This window comes from Urocitellus parryii, chromosome 14 (genome assembly GCF_045843805.1).
Source record: "Urocitellus parryii isolate mUroPar1 chromosome 14, mUroPar1.hap1, whole genome shotgun sequence".
Taxonomy (NCBI): domain Eukaryota; kingdom Metazoa; phylum Chordata; class Mammalia; order Rodentia; family Sciuridae; genus Urocitellus; species Urocitellus parryii.
In genome coordinates, this window is record NC_135544.1 from 49,379,017 (window position 1) to 49,400,141 (window position 21,125).

Sequence of the window (21,125 nt, forward strand, 5' to 3'; positions counted from 1 at the left end):
TGTATATGGTCAAGGAGGGGACAGGCTACCATCTGTACTGGCAGGGTATGGCCTCTGTCTGTTTTCTAGAAGAGGCAGTGCACCCCACGTTAAGTGGCATCCTTTTCCATGCTTAGTGACGGTGGAGCTTGAAGCCCAGGCATTTAGACTTCAGTGTAGGGGCTTATTTCAAGTGCTCTCTGGCACTGAGGAAGATTCTCTTCCACCACAGAGGACCACGTTCTGGGGTCTCTGATATATCAGAGTGGGAAAGATTCTTTGGGACAAGATGCAAATTCACTGAGATGTGATTTAGGCATCCTCAGCTGTCTGTTTTTGTGATTGGAAACAGAACTCACAAACCAACGAAAAAAAAATACCAAATTAACTTCCAGCAATCCTGTAATTTTTAAGAAACCCCATATTCCCACCCCTAATTTTTTCTCTTTCGTTAAAAAACGGAATAATTCCCCATTGCTTCTTTCTTTGGGTTTTCATGTTTCTAGCCAGGTCCTGAAATGGATTGGAGAGACCACAGTCTCCAAAGTTGTTATTCCAATATTCCAATGAATTCTCAGTTGGGAGAATGGAACCTCTGGCGTTCTTCCCAGAAAGCCAGCTTGGTTTCTTCGTGGAAAGTATAGCATAGCTGTAGGAATTGAGGAAGCCGGGATTCTGGTCCTGTCCTAGCTTCTGACCATGGACAAAACCCTCAGCATCTCTGTTCTGCAGCAATGTGTGTAGTGACAGGCCCGAGGGTGCTGCTGGGAGGTGACCAAAATCTCCATGGCAGCTTGGCAGTGTTCGCTGATGCCTGAAAGAGGACAATAGGCAAATAGAAACTGTCGGATATGTAGGGAGCTTTTGCCATTTGATGGAGCCGACTGGGGTTTCCTTGGGTATTTCTGGAAGTGCAGACAAGCTTAAGTATACAGACTTATAAGGACTGTTTGGGGTCATTCGTCTTTTACTTTATAAAACTGAACCCAAGAGTGGTGGCACGACTTGCCCGCAGCAGCACAGCTGGTGGAGCAGAGCCGACACTGGAACACAGCTGTGTTTACTGCTGGGCTCGTGACCCTCCGTGGCCACAGCCTCCTCCTCGCTCCCTGTCCTGCCTGATGAGTTGGGTCTGCTGATAGCACATTGCATCGTTTTCTACTTCCCAGGATGTCCTTGGGATCCTCTGGGGGAGCTGGAGGGCGGCTGGAGGCTGGCCCTTTCCTGTCCAGCATATAGAGTGAGCTTGTGGCTCTTCATCTAGTCTTTCCCACTCTCTCTAGCACCTCTTTTAAGATGGTGCCCTAACCTCATGACTGTTACATCTTTTCTGGTAATAAACACCCCATAAACCAGTTTTAGAAGTGTTTGCAAACCTGTAAGTGCTAGCCTGCACCTTACTTCTGACGAGCACACAGCCTGATGATCTGAACTGAGCAGCAGGTCTTTATAGAACTACATGTCACCTGCGTCCATGGAGACAGCTGGACATGCTTATGTTTTCCTCTGAGGCGATACACATGTTACATGCACCCAAGAAAGTGGTTCTTTGCATCTATGGAGAGAAAAGATTTCATAGTAGGTGCTTTTATAGTGTGTGCTGGAATGCCTTCAATTCATCCAACAAGGTGGAAACTGTATCTTGGCTGTGTTATGGAGTTTTATGTGACTGTGGCATTTATTTTTTACTGTTCTATGTACAATAAAACCACCCAGTGATGCCTCTGCATCACTTGAAATATGTGTGACTTCCGAAATGTTACCCGTCTACATGTGGAACGTACGTACCAAAGGGTACCGTAAACTGGCCAGGATTGAATTTTAAGAGAACTCATTTTATTATAAACCACACATTTGTTCACCTTCCTTATTGTCAGGCTTTTGGGTGGAGATATTGTTCCCTGACCACAGCCTGGTCTCGCTGCTCCCGGATGTCTCTTTGGCATGCCTTCGCCTTCTCGCCTTCATTTTCAGAAGCAAAGGGGCAGGAAGTCAGGTTTCTGTTTGTGGGAGGGACGCCTCGCATCACCCAGGGGTTTGGCTGAACTGTTCTTCTGGTCCCTGGGTTCAACATCTGCCACAGGATCCCTCATGGAGCACCAAATGGGTGCAAAGTAGTCTATTTCAGATTTCCTCTGAGTAAATATAGAACGCTCTTCTTTGCCCTCCTTCCTATAATGTCAACTAATTATCTCCTCCCCCTTCTCACCCCACCTCACCAGATGCAGTTAATTTACACCGACTCTCTTCGAGTCTCCTCGCTTAACAGGCTTGCTCCACTCCGGCTCAAGGGAAGCCCGTCTATTCCCTTGGAATGGTGCATGTCTGTGGAGGAGGAGGGGAGACTCAGGGGTGCTTCCCAAACTTTTCACCCCTAAGGATCCTTTTATTTCTGCCTTCGTGAACTTAGGGTCTTGCAAGACTTTGCCTTCCAAACTGCAATGGATGAGTGTTAATGAGCTGTAATTCCCTTTTTAAAAAATTAAATTAAAGACATAGAACAAAATTGGATGATGGGGGAAAAAAATCTCATCTCAGGTTATGTCATTGACATCATCCATGGCCAGTCAATATTTGATCAGAATGACAAAACCAGCATCGTCACGGCCACGTGAGAGACCTCAGCTTCAACACAGTCACGTGACTTTTCAGGAACCTGTATGACCATGTCTCTGCAGGTATCCAGGTTCCAATAGGCTGCCTGAAACATTAAAGATAGCTTTTACCACCCTGTGGCACCTTGGTTGACAACCATTGATGTTTACCATAGGGGACTGACCTTCAGGGACGGAGTTCTCTGTGTCCCAAGACCTAGCCCAAACTTGGAGTGTTTTTATTTCCCCGTGCTAAATGACACCTTGCCTGATTGCATGCTTTTGTCTCTTGGGCAACTCTATCCCTCTGCAATAGGCCAGGCCATGACAGAGGCCGGCAGCAATCCACAGTCCCCGGCAGTAGCCCCCTTCTATGTGAAACTGTGGGAAGGGGGCACAGGTCGGGCTTGTTCATTTTTAGGGCAAAAAATCAAAAGTTCCTATCTAGGAAAAAAATGCAAGGCGGATTGTGATGAAACACACAGAAAAACCAACAAAACAATCCCTTGCGTGGTCTTCTGCCTAATCTTGCCGATGAGTCCTGTGAGGTGAATGGAAATGAAAAGGCTCAGATTGATTTCCATTGAGGTTTCAGAAGGGAGCTTGAACTCAAGTTGTCATGGGCTGAACTTTGTTCATGGACAACTTTATTATTTTAGTTTTACTTTATTGCAGTGCGGGGGATTGAACTCAGGGCCTCATACATGCTAGGCAAGCACTCTACCGCTGAGCTGTACCCAGCACCTGAGCTTTCTGCAGACTCTCTTCTCTGTTGGGTTGCTTCTTCTGAATGTCCATTGGTTTCTGGTTCTCAGGATAACCTGGTGGTTCATAGAAAGGGGATTTGGATAATTTTTTAATTGATTTTTTAAAAAATAAATGACAGTGGAATGCATTATAATTCTTATTACACATATACAGCACATTTTTTTCATATCTCTGGTTGTATATAAAGTATGTTGACACCAATTCGTGTCTTTGGATAACGATGTCTACTTCATTCCACCATCCTTGCCAATCCCCTGTCCCCTCCCTTTCCCTCCCTTCACTCTTCCCTATCTAGAATTCATCTATTCCTCCCGTGCTCCTCCTCCCTACCCCATTATGAGTCATCCTCTTTATATCAGAGAAAACATTCAGCATTTGTGTTTTTGGGATTGGCTAACTTCACTTAGCATTATCTTCTCTAACTCCATCCATTTACCTGCAAATGCCATGATTTTATTCTCTTTTATTGCTGAGTAAAATTCCATTGTGTATATATGCCACTTTTTAAAAATCCATTCACCCACTGAAGGGCATCTAGGTTGGCTCCACAGTTTAGCTATTGTGAATTGTGCTGCTGTAAACATTGATGTGGCTGTGTCCCTGTAGTATGCCATTTTTAAGTCTTTTGGGTATAGACTGAGGAGAGGGATAGCTGGGTCAAATGGTGGTTCCATACCCAGATAGAAAGGGGATTTTAAGGAGTCTCTGGTTTGAGAGAAGAAGAAGGGTCACTATTATTCTGACCTTCCAAAAGCCCCATAAAAGTCAGAGGGTACAGAAGGCAAGATTTCCTCTTGAATCTTTGCAGGATGCCCCTGCCCATGGGAATCCTGGTAGGGCATTTTCCATAAAGTGGGCAGGCCCGATCTGTTTCTCACATGCTAAGTACCCCAGACTTTGTCTTGGGACGTTTGTCTCATATATTTCTGATTTCTTTTCCTGGGAGAACCATATTTAGTGTTGATGTGTTTTGCTTGTTTTCTTTTGCAAGAAGCCAAATGAACACCAGAGTGATCCTTGTTCAAAAGGTTTTCTCAAAAATATCTGGAGTTTAATTGCCCATAACTTTTCCTGACTATTTCTTCCTTTAATTGTTAATTTTAAAAAATTCTAGTAAGTATGCATAACATCATTTTACCATCTTACTTATTTTTAAGTTTCATGTTAAGTTATATTCACATTGTTGTGCCCTGGTCACTACCATTCACTCATAGAACTCTTTATCTTGCAAAAGGGAAACGACTACCCATTAAGCAACTCCACATTACCTCCTTCCCACCGCCCCTGGCATCCGCCATTCTGTCTCTGAACCACATGTTAAGTGGCATCGTATACTCTGTCCTTTTGTGACTGGCTTATTTCACTGAGCATAATATCCTCAAAGTGTCTCCAAGTTGTAGCATGTGTCAGAATTTCCTTCCTGTTTAAGGCTGAGATACTATTTCATTGTCTGTTTAGACCACATTTTTTTTTTATGCATTTATCCAGTGATGGACATTGAGGTTGTTTTGACCTATTGGTATTGGAAATGATGCTACTATGAAAATAGGTATATAAATATGTTTTTGAGTCCCTATTTTTTATTCTTTTGGGGAGCTACCTGGGAATAGAATAGCTGGATCATGTGATAATTCTATTCTCAACTTTTTGAGGAACCACCTTACTCTTTTCCGAAGTGGTTTGCAGCATTTTACATTCCCACCAACAGGACGCAAATCAGAGTTCCAATTTCTCTATATCATCCCCCAGGTTTGTTATTTTCTGTAATTGATTTTTTGATAGTAGTCATCCTAATGGGTGTGACTTTTTTTTTTTTTTAATGTTTTCCCCCTGCCACCATCTTGGTGGACACCTTTGCTGGCTGCTCTCAGCTGTGGTCCCATCTTCTCTGGGCCCTTCCCTGTCACTTGGCATGATCTTTTCCTACCTCTCTGTGCTTCACAGATTTCCTTGTTTCTTGAAAGCACATTCGTGGTTCCTCTTTCTTGAGTTATCACTGAACCCCAGTCAAGTGCTATTGGTGGGATGAGAACTTTTAGAAAATAACTGGGGGAGTAAAGCTCCAGAAGTTTGCATCGGTCCTGGACACTTGGAGTTTTTCTTTTTGTTAATTTATTAAGTGAATTTCTTATTGGTCTGTTCTTGATTTGTAGTAGAGACTCTTCTTTAATCCCATTGTTCCTTTCATCACACAGACGGATTTGGATGCTGAGTTCTAGGTAGTTCTAGTTGGAACTGACCCCTAGGTAGGGGTCTGCAAAGCCCAGCATGTTCCTGCATCCTAGGCCATGAGCCAGTTCTCGGGCTGTGACCACTCCCTCCTTTTTCTCAGGTATGGCAAGCAGATATATTGGTAGTGTGACCTTCCTCCAATAATAAACATTTATCTAATATTTAATTGGCACCTGTTGTGTGCTGGGCATTGTGCTTAGCAATTGTGCTAATTAAATAGCCTTCTTAATGACTCTTCAATGGTTGATCAAAATCCCAATTTTATAGGGAGGGAAAAAAATAGTGTTAAGGAATTAGGTAACTGTAACTCAGCCCAGGTCACTTAGCCAATTTCAGTAGTGAAATTGGAATTTAGTCAATGGGTGGATGTTACAGAGAGAAAGATGTTGTTATGACAAAGGTAAAAACTTTCTAGAATTCAGAATTCTTGAAGGTGGAAAGGCCTGGCCAAGCCTGGTATGTAAGAACCTCTGGTGGGCAGGGCTTAGTGGTACATGCCTATACTCTCAGTGATTCAGGAGGCTAAGGCAGGAGGATCACAAGTTTGAGGCCAGCCTCAGAAACTTAGTGAGTCTCTAAACAACTTAGTGAGATCCTGTCTCAACATAACATAATAATAATTAAAAAAAAAGATTTGGGGGTATAGCTCAGTGGTAAAACCCTCCTGGTTTAATTCCCTGTTTGAAAAAAACTCTTGGTGGGGTCAGTGGAGAGGGGGTCTGTTTTTCAGGATACGGTGTGTACTGCCGGCTCTGGAGTGTCACTTCACTCTGAAACTGAGCAAGTCCCATTCAACTGTGTGACAGGTTTGGTGGAATATTGGTAGCTGTCTGATGTTACAGAGGCCCGAGCCTCAGTTTCCCTGTCTGTAGAATGAAGTGCTTTGGATCGATAGGTGACCTTTATGTCACCTAACAGCTTTAGTCTCTGATTCTAGCTGTGGGGCTGGGTTTGGGTGTCAGGCATACGAATGGTCATCCTTGCTGATCGATGATTTGTAGACGCCATTACGACCTGTGCCTCTTCTGCCCAGGCTCCATGCCCATCTCCAAGACGGGTAGAACCCAGTGTTCTGTTAAAAAAACTGAAAAAGCCTGGCCCTGGGGTTTTTTGTTTGTTTGTTTGTTGTTTACTTTTTTAAAATGAAAATTCCATTCCCTCAGGGAGGGTTTAGATTTTCTTACTAAAAAAGTCCTTTACTGGATGACAACCTGATCCAAGGAGAAATAGGAAACAAAATTTCCTTTGAGGAAGGGATGTCCTCCTGATTAACTAGGTGGTGTTGGGATGTCCTCATGATGAACTAGGTGGTGTTGCAAAGTCTGATGTTCATGTCTGCAGCTGTGTTGGTGGTTTTTTTCTTGGGGGGGGCGGGGTGCCAGGCTGGAACCCAGGCCTTGTGCTTGCTAGGCAAGCGCTCTACTGCTGAGCTACACCCCCGGTCCTGGAATAATTTTAAGGATGATGCTTGTTGTTGGTGACCCGTCTCCTTAGACTTTCGGAGCTGCAGAGGTTGGTGCTCACTAACTTAACAGCCTCCACCTGGGTTCAGGCCCTCTCTCCTTCCCTCAGTCATTGCTTGTTCGTTCAGTTATTAAGTGAGTATTTATGAATTCCTGGCAGTGAATACATCAGGGAATATAAGAGCGTGGTCCCTACTGTCTTGGAGCCTACAGCTTAAATAACCACGCAGATAAATATCACTGCCAACTGACGTGCTCTGAGGGCGAGTGGCTGGCAGATAAGCTCCAATATTCTAGGTCCACCATTTTTTTTTTTCCCTCTGCAAATGCCCTGGACCATTACATCAATCTCTAGTATCTGTTCTCCTCTCTCTTTGTACTTTCCATTTCTACCTGGGATACCCACAACAAACCTCTGCCAAGGTAAATCCTGTTCTTTTTTTCCAGACCCAGGTTAGGGTTCTGCCTCGTCCCAGATATCAATTCTTGTGGCCAAAGTATCTTCGTTTAACATTTATCACATATACTCACTCGCTCCTGTTTGGATATATGGATACTATTATCTTTTTTACCATTTGTGTTTGCTTTACATTCCCGGCGACATTATAATTCTTAGATACCAGACACCATATGTCATTTAAAATTTGACTCCAATACTGATGAGCGAGGCGATGGTGTTAAGAATACTGCCTTTCCCCTTGAGTGGTTGGATGGAAATACATTAACATATGTAAGTTGCCGACATGGTGCCTAACAGAAAAAAATATGCTTTTAAAAAAGTGATAGCAATTATTATCCCTGCATCTCCCACAATGTCTATACAATGGCGTGGATCTTATGGGCACTCTGTGAATATTAGTTGGCAGATTAATCTCAGACTGCCAAGCATCAGAGAGTTTGGGTGACTGAGTCCTCTGCCAGGACATATAGGAATTTTCTTGTAAGTGTTTGTATTTGACAGCTGCTTAGCAATCTTGCCTCCAGGGGCAGATAGGTTAAAAAGAAAAAAAACAACAACAACAACAAAAAAAAAAAACGGTGCCAAGAACAGCTATCTAGGGTTGTGAAGCAGAATGAACCCTTATTTGTTCAGGAAATGTTCATGGAGGACCTGTGACATCATGGACTCCGAAGGGTGCTCTGAGAGACCATCAGATTGACCGCACGTGAAGCCCTTAGGTACAGACACATCGTGGTGTGGTGTGCAATGCACAGAGTGCTATGAGAGGCAGAGACGAGGGCTCTGGAAGATCCCAAGGGTGGCGGTGACATCCACCCTGGCAGAGGTGGGTGGTGTGATGGGTGGAGCTTGGTTGTGCAGCTGGGCCGAAGGGCATCCTAGGAGGAATGGGTGCAGGGAAAGGCAAGTGCAAAAGGAAAGGATTTCCCTAAATCTGCCTTCAGTTTAGAGGTGCATGGAAGTGTGTGAAGAGGTAGGAGAGCTTGGAAAGATTATTTGGGATCAGATTTTGGGGGTCTTCCTATGCCCAGGCAAACATATTTTGACATTATTTTATTGGCAGTGGAAGACAGAAAGGCTGTTGTGTAGTGTAGTTTCTCACTCAGGCCGACATTTGGAAAGGGTAACTTTGAGGATGGATTGGAAAAGGGAATGGAGGTGAGGAATCTATTATTAGAAAGTTCATCCCCCCCCCCCCCAACTACCCCGGTTTCAGTCTCTGGAGGTGAAAGGTCATTTTCTCACCTCTCCACACCCTTACTTCCCTTCCCCCTGGGCACCACCACCCTCTCTGAGGTTTTGCTGATGTTGCCACTTGTCGCCATGAGTCTGCGTCCCCTTTGTTCCCTCGGAGGCCCAGATCCTTTGCGAAGAGCTGCTGCTATGCCATCTGGCAATCCGTGAATTTTTCAGTAGCCTGGATGTCTGTGAGGAAGCAGAGACTCTGAGGCCAGCATCCAAACCACTGGTAAATAATTCTCCAGAAAAAGGGAAAAGACCGGAGGCAGACAGACCAAACTGGGTTCCCCATAACCAGCCCTTTCAATCCAAGTGCTGGTCTCAGTTGCCCGCATCAATTTCCAGGGAAACTCAAGGGGCCCCCTGGATGTAGGGGCACTCAGAACAGATAACAGTCTGCTCTGGTGTTCAGTGTCTTCCTTATAAAACTGTGTGATGTGATCAAACAGCAGATTTCTCAGGCTGTGGATGAGTCAAGGTGAACAGAAGAACCGAGGTCTGAAATTGTGCTGTGCCACAAAGAAGAGACGCATTTGTCAGAGAAGAGACACAGATTTGTTTCTAGACGAGGAGTCTCTTCCCAAACGCGTCTATCTGGCTCTGGGGAAACCAAAGCCCTGGAGCTTGGGAAAGATGATGGATTAACCTAAGGAGGACCTTCCAGAACTTTCTGATATATATAAATTTTTTTTTTTTTACTTGGGTAATGGGGCTGAATCAGTTCTTTTTGGTTTATTTTTGACCCAGCCAAGAGACAAATAGGCCAAATGGTTGGGAAATGAGACGCCTATCCCAAGGAGGTGAGAAGGAGTTACCCACATGACTTGCAGATTTAGGACTCAACCCACCAGGACTTGAAAGATTGTTTGTTGATCAAAATCTTGCAAGAATTACTCTTCCTTGCCGTGTTCTTCACATTGACCTAGAGTTGCCATTGGAAGGAATTTCATCAGCAGGGAAAGTAGTTGAGTGACAGGAGACTCAAGGCCTGTTGGGCAGCTGACCCGAGTCCAGGAGGAGTCAGGATTCCAGCCTCCGGGCCAGGCTGTTACATGTTTGACCTTCAGGAAGTTTTTGTTCTAAACCCACCATTTCCAGTAAAGGAGAACTATCCTGGTCCCCTCAAGACCACCAGGGAGCCAGAGCTGGTGAGAAATGCTGTAGCTGCTTCCATGAACAAGAGGTTTGGGGAAGGAAATAAGGAAGAAATTCATAATCCCACTGACATGATGGAGCAATGGAGGGATTTTAAGGCCCATGAGAAACCAGAGCTTTCTCAAAAGATAACTCATAAGATGTTGATGAGAGTAGGGCTTTGGCACTGTACCTCTGTGTGCTGCTACCCAGAGGGCCACGGTACCTTGGAATGCTGGTCCCGCCCATGAAGCCCGAGTGGCTCTCTATGAAGGCAGGTGGTGAGCTTTTTGTGTGTGACCATGCAGGACGCTTTCCTGATGACCTTAAAGCTGTGCCCACAACTCATGTTAGCTGCGTACGAGGACCATCATCCCACATTTCAGAGGACAAAACCCAGTTGGAGATCAGCTATTTCAGAGACCGTGTAGCAGTTCACCCACTCAACTGGGATCAGAGGCCAGGTCTCAGGCTCCCAGGACAAAACCCGAGGTGGTCCCCACAGCAGAGGCACAGAACAGTGAGGCTCCTGTACACGCTGTGGCCGAGTCACCAAGACTCCAACTGGACTCAGGGTTCGGAGGACTCTTCAGCCTCCAAACGTGTGCCAGGGGTCAGGCTGCTGGCGTTGTATTTCACTCGCGTCAGTACTTTGGGGCGAAGCCTGTTTCTTCTGTGTAAAAGGCATTTTGTTACTTCAGAAGAAATGAGAATACATAGGACTCTGTCGACTGGGGACAGGCAGGCTGAGGAATCGAGGGGACTATTCTTATTGCAATTACAATGATGATAATCTGGCATCAGAACCTTTGCCATTCTCTCATTCATTCATTTTTCCCCCTCTCATAAAATCTAGGGTGGTCAGATTCAGCAAATAAAAATTCAATTTGCCCATTTATTTTAATATCAAATAAATATGACACTCTTTGTTGGTTTTTTTTTGTTTGTTTGTTTGTTTTTGGTGGTGCTGGGGATTGAACCCAGGGCCTTGCGCATGGGAGGCAAACACTCTGCCATCTGAGCTGTGTCTTCAGCCCCTGACACTTTTTTAGTGTAAGTGTATCCCACTTAAGTAAATAAACCCTCATTTGTTCCATATCAGTCTGTTCCAGACAAGGTTAGAGACAGACTTAGGCTGAGAAATGATTCCTTATGTATTGGAAATTCAGAGTGAACAGGGCATTCCTGTACTTGATCGGACAACCCTATGTGATCCCGTTTATTCTTGGAAGAACAGAAAGTCACACCTGGCCCACCCCACCGGAGGGGCAGGAGCGGTTCAAGACCCTGGCTGGCCCCCGAGTCCTGTGCTAGGATTCTTCCTGTTGGCTAGCCTCTGTGGGGCTCACCTCTTTGCCTCTGGTCCACACTGAGGTTGATTCGCACTTAGAGATCCATTTAAAAGGCCAGTAGGCAAGCAGAAAGCAGACCGGGAGTCCTGGGCATCTTCCCCTGGTCAGTTTCTCCTTCCAGACCCCCCTCCCCGCCCCCAGGCTCCGTCTCTTCCCTCCTGGTTTGTCACCTCTCGGTGCCTTGGTCTCATGCTCTGTCTAGACCCTGCTTTATGGACTTGTCACCTCCCCTGGAATGCTTTTGCTTAGTGTCCCCTGTCTATGTCCAGCTCTCTCGCTTTCTGACCTCCCTAAAAGCCTTTGTTCCGTGTCCCCGAAGTCTCCTTCTTCAGTGCTCCCAACATGTGATAAATGGCACAGAGTTAAAGGTGCAGAAGAAGCTCCACTCTCCTTGCTTGGTTGTGGCTGATGTTTGAACAAGAGCCAGACTTGACTTGGACCTCAGGCCAGCAGCCCACTTGCTGCTTGCCCATGTAAACGAGTGGCCAGCACGTGTTATCATCCAGAGTGGAGCCACAGGGGGAAGGGCAGCCACCCGTTAGACACAGACCTGCATAGTTCAGTGACCTAACAGCAACCACCAAAATCTAACTAGGAGTATTTGATGTCAGGTAGATGTAATCCATGTAGACAAAGGGAAGGATTGCAGGTTTTTAAATTGCCCTCCTCTTCCTCCTCCTCTTTCTCCTTCATTCCTCTTCCCTGTTGCTTCCTGCCCTCTGTTTTAGGGTCTCCCTGGCTTTCTCCCCATTGCCTTGCATTTCTGGTGCAAGGTCTAACCTCAGTTCCCACCAGGGACACTTAGAAACATTTCCTTCAGCAACTTGCACCCGGATGCCTTCCTCTGACTCCTCCTTTCTGCCGTCCATTCCCGGACAAGGAATGAAAAGCCGGCTTTGCCGTAGGTGTTCCCTTTAGAACTCCAGGTTGGTGCTTTTCACCTTGAGTAGCGTCCACTGGGCTTGTAAATTGCACTGGATCAGTGAGCCCATAATGAGACCTCCAAACCCAAACAGTGGAAGTCTGCTGGGACTTTATTGTTCATAAAGCCTCTTCCCTGGGGAGGGATAGAGTCATTAGGTGTGCACTGTGTTTAATATTTGGTCATCACAGGAAGCAATAATTTCCTATTTTTAGGGTGGCTTTGAAGTTTTTAAAGCAATTGTCTAACTCCCATCACTGAGCCTGGGAGCAAATGAAGTAGACGTTGAGGAAAGACTCTGCGTGGTTTTGGTCGGAGTGCATCTTCTTCCCATCTTTCCCACTGTCTGCCTGACCAGCACTCTCCTGATGGTGGCATCTGCCTACCCACAGGTCTACCCTGTCCTCTGAGCTCTGATCCTTTCCTGTAGGTGGGACTGTTCCTTTCTGTAGGGAAGGTATAAATGTGGGCCTATGAGGATCTGCTGGGGAACCCTGCCCTGCTCTTAAAATATTCCCTGTCATAGGTGAGAAGGTGCTCCAACTTTTAAAAAAATTGGTGCCACCCTCAGAGCAGCACCCCTCCCCCCAACTTCTGGAGCCATGTTGAAGCAGGTGGCTTTGATGATGCCCTTTCTCAAGATGTCCAGCTGGCTCCAGTGTTAAAAGAAGCCCCAAGTAAAGTAAAGGGTTTCCCTGCCTCATGAGGACCCAGACGGTTTCGGCCTGGGAACTTCTAAACCAGAGCCTGGACACCATAGTAAGCCCCAGCACCTGGAGAACGTGGAGAAGGCGCTGTCAGTGAGCTAGTGTGTGATCTCCAGCAGTCACACCAGGCAGACCTGTGGGGCTGGGACCCGGGGCAGGCGCTGCTGAGGGCACAGCTCCCCACCGCATCTGTAAAGGGCCTGCAGGTCATAGGGGTGAGAGTCCCGGAGGCTGGTTCACCCTAAGAACAGGATTTGTGGCTCCATGGAATTGGGACTCCATGGTGTAATCCTGGGGGCGGTGACGGAAGCACATTTTTTTTTTTTTTATTTGAGATTCATTCTGTGCAATATCTTGGTCTCTTCAACATTCTTTTGCTTTTCCTCCTTAAAGGAAACTAAAAATGAGACTCAGAGACAGACTTCTCTGGGCCTAGCTTTTTCTTTTCTTTTCTTTCTTTTTCCTCCTTCCCTCCTTTCTTTTCCCTCCCTCTCTCCCTCCCTTTCTTTTTTTCTCTCCTTCTTTCCTATCTGTCTATCCATCCATCTATCCATTTATCTATATTTCTTTCTCTCCTTGACTTTTACACGCTCAGTGAGAACCCAGCTGAGCAAAATCGTCATGCTGGACCTGACCCCCAAAGCTCTGGAAGGACATCCCAGCTGTTAATCCAAAGTGATGACCTTGAGAAATACTACCTGCAAGCTCCCTAGACTTGTTGCTCCTTGGAGATCCAGGGAAGTTAGGAAGCCATGCCCTAGGGGCAGGAGCCCACGCCCAGGGAGTCCTCACGAGAGGCCCTCCTTTCTGAGCAAACTCATGCACACCTAACCCCTGCTATTATGTGCCTGCAAAGGGACAGGATGCCACTTACTTTCCCAGAATTTGGGGGTTCATATCTTTTTTTTTTTTTTTTTTGGCCGCAAACCCATTGATGGCTCAGTGAATGCTGTGTCTCTGTAACACTGTAGTGTCTTATTTACATTTAAGATGGGGGTTGGGGTTGTGGCTCAAAGGTAGAGTGCTTGCCTACCATGCATGAGGTACTGGGTTCGATCCTCAGTATCACATAAAAATAAAATAAAGATATTGTGTCCACCTATAACTAAAAAATAAATATTAAAAAAAAAATAAAATAAATTTACATTTAAGATGGAAGGAAACCATTTCACAAGGAATATGATGTCAAAACATGTATACACTGTAAATATATACAATTTTTGATTATCATCAATATCTTAATATAAATAAAATTTTAAAAGAAAAAAAATGGAAAAAATGTTATGTTTTGGTTAGAAGTCTGCAAAAATAAGATACGGTGTTTACCCATCCAGGGTCATCGACGGCTTCATCTTTGGGCACACAGGAAGTGCGACTGGGGGCACATGTGCCCTCTCCTACCCCCCTTCTTCTCTTTCTTGCCTCCCTCTCTCCCTCTGTCTTTACTCTCCTCTTTCCTTTTCCTCTCATTGTGTATGGGTTGTCTTTCCACCTCTCCCCCTTCCCCTCCCCAAGTTGAGAAGGACAGGCCTGGGAGCAGCTCACAGTGTGTCTGTGGGTAACTTAGCGAGCTCTGTTCTGTTCCTCTCAGCAGCCCATGTGTTTGCTCCTAGGAAGGAGGGAAAAAAAAAAAAAAAAACCACAACAAAACAAAACTTTTCCAACCTACGAGTTCCGTTGTCTCCCTAGGGATCCTTGTTTGAATCTTTGCTATAAGATTTTTTTTTTTTTCCCTCTATGAAGTACCCAAGAAATAATTGCCTTATCGTTAACAAACAGAACCTGGCTCTTATCACCCCGTACCCCAGAGGCTCGGTGCGAAAGTTGGGCCGTGCCAAGTGCATGCATTAACCTGATACGCGAAACCCCTTTTCAGAGCCAGTCCTTGGAGGATGCTCATTGAGGGCGTTTTTTGTCGAGAGGTGGCACAGGGAAACCACTTCTTACAGCACTGGGTGCCAAGAGAGATTGGCTGGCGTTTCCACCCCTGTTACAACAAAAAAGAGTGTGTTTTTCTGGGAGAAACATTTTCAGATTGTTCTAATTGTCACTGGCAATGAGCAGTCCTTGGAACTCGAATCTTGCCGTGGCCACACTGGAGGTTTCAAGCCTCCCTTGGCACAGGAGACTTTTTGGTTCCGGGGGTGAGCTGCGGCCTGTGAAAGCAAACGGCTCATCAAAAGGACCAGGCCTCCTGGCTGCCCACTTGGCCCTGGGGAAGGGTGTGCCACGACCTGCCACCCAGGCCAGGCACCCACCAGGTGTGGCTTCTGAGTTTGTTTTTGGAGCCGCAGAGGCCTCCCGGGAGAGCTCATTTGCATCTGGTGACAGTCCCTGGCTCTGGCCTGTTCATGTTCTCTTTTATAGAGCGATGGTCATCCGCCGGAACCTCCTCCCTTAAATCAAAGGTGTCATTTTTACAGGAACCCAGAGTGAGGCTGGCCTCTGAAGAGTGCCCCGGTACAGGAACAGGGCAACTTCGGGAGTCTTGTGGATCTTAACACAAGGTGGATGGAAAGAGGCCTGGGAAGTCCGTGCTTTGGGGTCAGCTCGAATCGTCCTCCTTTAAAGAAGGTTTTCCCTCTTGTGTCTCCCTTGTTAATATAAAATAAATAAATAAGAAAACCCCACAGCAAAGCACAGACAAGATATACGATGTTGTGTTGGCATCAGATTCTGACAGCGAGTCTCAGAAGATCCTTGGGGAAGCTTTGGCTTGGGGTGGGAGAAATCTTTCCTCCAGCATTTCCCAGCATTCCTTCCACACATCTGGTTCTCTCATTTTCTCTCTGACTTCTGTGTCTTTTTTTTTTTTTAAAGTAACTCCACGACTGTCATTACTTTTTATTATTTTTAACCATTTAACTAAATGTGCTGAATGGTGATTCCACACGACATCTTGTCTAAAACTCTTTTGACCTTCAGAAGTGATGACCTTAACCGATTTTTACTGGCAAGTGTCTTGACTTTATTACTCAAGAGACAGTTTATTTTTGTTCCTTAAAGGGAGAGGGAGCTTTTCATAAGATCAAAGAAAAAGAAAAGATGGAGGGGGTTCTGCTCACCCATTTCCATGCTGGGGCAAAAAGTTTCCCCCTCCCGCCCTGTTTTATTATTATTCTCAGCATCCTCACAAAAGCGTAAACAGACAAGTTGGAATCTCCTGTAGCCCCATGTCCCTCTTAAAGCATTTGGGTGCCTTTTTTCTTTGCATTTGAGATAGGATTCTGAGTTGAAACCTGTATTATTTTCTTTTGCTCAATATAAACAGAGGCCAAATGAGTTAAATACAAAGAAGGAAGGGATGAATGAATGAGCAAAGGAATGCAGACCGCTCAGCTCTGTGCTCCAACTTTAGTAGACATAGATCTGAGTTAGGAGAACGAACTCTCCTGCTCTCTGTTGCCTGATCCTTTTGGTCTATGTCACTAAAACCACACACACAGTGAATGAGGTGGGGTAGGGTGGAGGGAGAACATCTAGATTGAGCAAAACTGGGGTGCCTCCCTCTCCCTGCACATAAGAACTGGTTTAGGTTTGAATCTCAAAGACTTGCAAACCCTGAGGAGAAAAAGAACAAGAGCTGTCACATCCAACCTGGAAATGAAAGAATTCTCTTCTAGGTTATTTGAGGTGGTATGTGGGAAAAATATTAGAATCGCCAACAGAGCATTTTTTCTGGTTTTGGGGTCCAGGGGGGCTGGAGAAGAGGTTGTCTTGAGGTGGCAGAGGCCTGGAGGGCATTGTAATGCGGGAAAGGGGCGCTGTCATTCAGAGCTGGGGAGCTGCTGACTACCATTGCCCAGCATCCAGGACAGCCACGCCCTCGGGGTGGTTCAGGCTCTCTTGAGGGTTCAGGCTTCATGGGTTGAGGCTTTGCCATGTGTCAGGAGATTTAGTGACAGCCCATGGCTTGACCAGCTCACGAGGAGCTTGTGAAGATGCACTCTTCCCTGCAAAACCAGGCTAAGGAGGTGATCTCCTTTCTACTTGTAGTTTCAAGTTTGGATTGCTAAAGCATCCATAAATACAATTTGCCATAAAAATGCCTGGCTTTTAGCAGCTAAAGCCTCAGATTTACTTCCTATGTCCCCCTCCCTGACTCCACTGCGGTTATACTATCCCAGGTTATTGAAGGCCTGTGACACAATTGATTCAGTTAATTAATCGACTGCTCAATCAACCCCCAAACATGGAGTGAACACCTTGTAGCACTGGGGACTGTGGTTGTGCTGTGTGGGTGGGGGATGTGAGAACCTCTGGTTAAAGGTGGAAGGGCACAGTTTCGTGGTTGGGAGAGGTGAGCCTTGATGCATTCTTGATGCTATCCAGGCTTATCTGTGTTTTTCAGAACTCTTAAGACACCCTGCAAGTCTCCGAGGCTCAAACTTGGCAATTAGTTCTGGAAGTCATGTTGATGTTGTTGCTAGGTTGTTTTTTCTTCTGGTGGTCACTATTATTTTCTTGGCCCACCCATCACAAAACAGAGGTCACAGCGCCATGACCTTTTCCTGGTGGAATGAACTGCTTAAGAAGTCACATGGCCAAGTTTGTATCGGGGGTCCACATTTGTTTCCTCTACTCTTTTAATCAGAATGCTCATTTAATTCTACTCCAGCACCTGTTCAGCAATTAACACCCTACGATTTGCATCTTACCCTGACATTTGCTATCTTTCCAATTAGTTTTTATATCAGTATAATTAGGTAGGGTTATTACAGTGCATCAAGCAGGGTCATGGTTATTCCCAAGCCTTTAAGCGCTTTCCCAGATTTGTTTAGGGAAGCCACTAAGGGCAAATGGTTGATTAGGATCACTGTTTTTCTTCTTCATTCAGATCAGGAGAAAACTGTTTCCCATGTGGCTCGTGAAAGATCAGGGAAATATGTCAACCTATAAGAATTAGTATTATGTAGTTCATGACTTTTGGGCAAATTTACAGAGGATTATAAACAAGGTGCATAAGGTGAATGTACTGGGAGCTTTTCCTATGCAGGGGCCGAGCAAGGTCCTCACGTCGCTTGCTTTGGGTTATCAGTGGCAAGGACAAAGGGAAATGTTGGGGGAAATTGAAGCCTTCGAAATCAACTTTTCAGTGTGTCTGACATACAGAGAGAGAGAGAGAGAGAGAGAGAGAGAGAGAGAGAGGGAAAGAGAGAGAGATTTTTTTCTTCCTAATTAGGCTAGGGGATAAAGTAAAGGCAATTTCAAAATTCAGGCAGTATCTCTATTTAAGCTTAAGTTTAATACAGTTTCTGTCCACAGTGAAAGTATGGAAGAAACAAAAAACAAATATCTCTCCAAGAAAAAAGAAAGAAAGAAAGAAGGAAGGGAGACAGGAATAAAAGAAAGAAAATCCAGTCAGAGGGCAGAGACTTTCTTGGACCCATAGGCAGTTCCATTTATCATATCCTGGATGCTGGAACCATGCCCAGTGCTATGTATGGGTGACTCATAACATGGACTGGAAAGAATTGTCGCCTATCATTAAACGGAATGTCCATAACAGGAGCTAATCTTCAATAAGTTAAAGTCTAAAGTATGTGCCATTCAATAATGTAATTATTCCAATATATATTATAACATGTAGGTAGTGTTTCCCCACATAGGCCGATGCCAAATTTGTAGTTTTCTCAAGTGTGTGTGAATAGGTCCTCCATAAATGAATGGGTGCAATTCCATTTCAATCCAGTACTGAAGTCCTGGAATTTTGAAAGTTGATAGTTGTTGGAAACAATGGAAGGCTTTGAAATCTTCTGGAAGAGTTTAGAACTGAGTGGGCCTGTCCTTGTCTGTGACGTCTGACCCCATGGTTTGAAGGAAAGAGACTGCCGAGTTGGTAGGACAACACAGCAATACCCGAATGCTGTATCTGATACAGTTGTTGGAGACACAATGCCGTGATTGATAGGGGATGTAATAATGCCAGATTCCTCGGGGAGAGAATTTTACACTGTCTGATTTCATATCGACAAGGTTTCCTTTTACCTGTGGTACAAGATTGTACAGCGTCATCTTGCTGAGGCTTGTCTTGATTTTTTAATAGTGAGCGGAAATGTTCTTCCAGGGAGTGTGGCTCAGAAAAACCAGGGAATCCGAATTGTCCTAACCCCAGCCCATGGGTTTCCTATTTGTGGGAGTCTGAGGTGAGGAATCCCAAGTGCTGACTGGGGACACGCTGAAGGTGTCCACATTGAGAAGGGAAGGAGAGGGAGTCGCTGGTTGGAGGGAAAAGACAGACTACGAGAGCCACATGACAATAGGTGGCCGCCTCCACACTCTCTTGAAGTTTCTCTCCTTGTGCTTGAAAGAGAGTAGACGCTGCCAATATTGCTGAAAGCCATGTCACCCTCTGGGGTAGGACAGCAGGGGCTCCCTAGGGCAAGGTTAGTGAAAGCAGCAGCAGAAGAGGGCGTGCCAAGGCCTGATCTGGTCTTGAAGAAAAATGGGGAGAATTACAGCTCTTCTGCTGCTGGCTGCGATTGGGGTGATGGGGACCAGCATGGAGCCCACTCATGGGTGAATGCCCATAAACTTTTTTTTTTTTTTTAATATTTTTTAGTTTCAGATGGACACAATACCTTTATTTTACTTATCTGGTTTTTAAAAATGTGGTGCTGAGGATTGAGCCCAGTGCCTCACGCGTGCTAAACAAGCAAGCAAGCACTCTATCATTGAGCTACAACCCCAGCCCCCGTTAGCTTTTTAACTGGGCCTGCGAGTTCCACCATGGCACACCCCGCCCCCACCCCACACTTCCTCCCCCCACCCTGGACTCAGTTTCCCTGGTGACACTGCTCTCCAGCTAGGACGTGGTATGTTTCAACTTGATCCTCGATGGCCTGCCTTCTCCTTCCCGACTCCCACTACTGAGTTACTGGAGGGGAGAGATTTTTGTCTTCCTGTTCATTGGTTTATCCTTGGCACTGAGAATAATGCCTAACCTGTGTTAGGGCACAGTGTCCACGAATATTGTGTAATGAATGACTACGAGGGGCTGGCCGGGGAGGACTGTGCCTGAGAGGTGGGGTGCTTTGAGCGCACACCGCACAGGCGGTGAGCGGTGCGGGGGGGGGGGATGGGGGTGACATTTTCTCACGTCTGTGTGCCTCACCTGTACCACCTGTTTGAGAAGTGGAGAGTGTCTCAGCGAGCACACACATGTGAGTCCACAATGAAAGCGGCCACTCTGACGATTGGCGGAACCGTTCACAGCCTCACCTTCCTGTCGTGCCTCGCGCACTCTTCATCTTAATAGATTTCACCTGGGATGCCAACTCAGTGGGAATGGAAGGGCCTTGGGGTACATGAGATGCCACTCCAGGAGGGATCGAGAGTGACAGAGACAAGTGGGGTAGGCATCTGGCATCACTGTGGTGATTTTTAATTTAGGGTTAAGACAAATTTCTTGAGTTGTTTCAAGCTATTTTTTTATTGTGATTTTTGGAATTGGACTCCTGCAAACCCTGATTTTCATATAAATTATGTTCCACAGACATTATGTCCCCCACCCGGGTAGGTATGGGGCGATCTTGAGCACACAGGTCTACACGGGAGATCTCTCCTACCTGTGACTTCCCCTCCCCAGCCCCACCCCTCCTACTTTTAACTTCAAGGGCAACCCCCCCCTTCATTCCTTTAACCAGAATGGCTGACCCCAGACCTCTAGGAAAATGATATGCTTGCGGAGATGTGGAAGAAGTAGAAAAATAAACAGGGCCCGAGTTTTTCTTCTCTGACTTGGAATGGGAGCTCGGACCTGGCTTCCTGGGGTGAGGAAGTCCCTTTCCTCGCCCGCCTCTGTTTTCTGGGGCTACTGCTCTTTCAGGCTCCCGTTGTGAGGTTCCCACAGCGAGGGGGGACAAGGTGAACCCCCAGAGGGGCGACTTCTGAGAGGGGGCTTGCCCAGGCATCTGTTTATTATTGACGTCTGAGGCTTCTGGCTGTGCCTGTGTCGCAGAAATAGGATAAAGTGTTGCCTTAAAAAAAACAAAAAATCCAAATCAATGTTATTTTCTCTTTCGACGGCTGGCACCCGGAGAATTCCACCGGGGAGCCCGCCCCTGAGCGGTGGCGGTGTATGTGGACTTGATTCTGCCCAGGGTCCTTTTAGTGGAGGGCACCCTCGGTGTGTACTTAGTGTCCAGTTATCAAGGACCTGCGGGGAGCTGAGTGTCCTTTAGGGAAGTGTCTGCCTTCGGCTTGGCCGCAGCGGGTCCAGCACTGGCCAGGCGGGTGGCTGGTGACTGGTAACTGAGATGATCAGACTTCAAGA

The 21,125-nt window shown here is 46.0% G+C and overlaps 1 protein-coding gene across 1 annotated transcript in view; it reads left to right on the forward strand.

Moving 5' to 3' along the window:
- Ebf2 (EBF transcription factor 2) overlaps nucleotides 1-21,125 on the forward strand; it is a 177,283-nt gene that overhangs the window by 11,703 nt on the left and 144,455 nt on the right. The gene's annotated exons all lie outside the window — the stretch shown is intronic.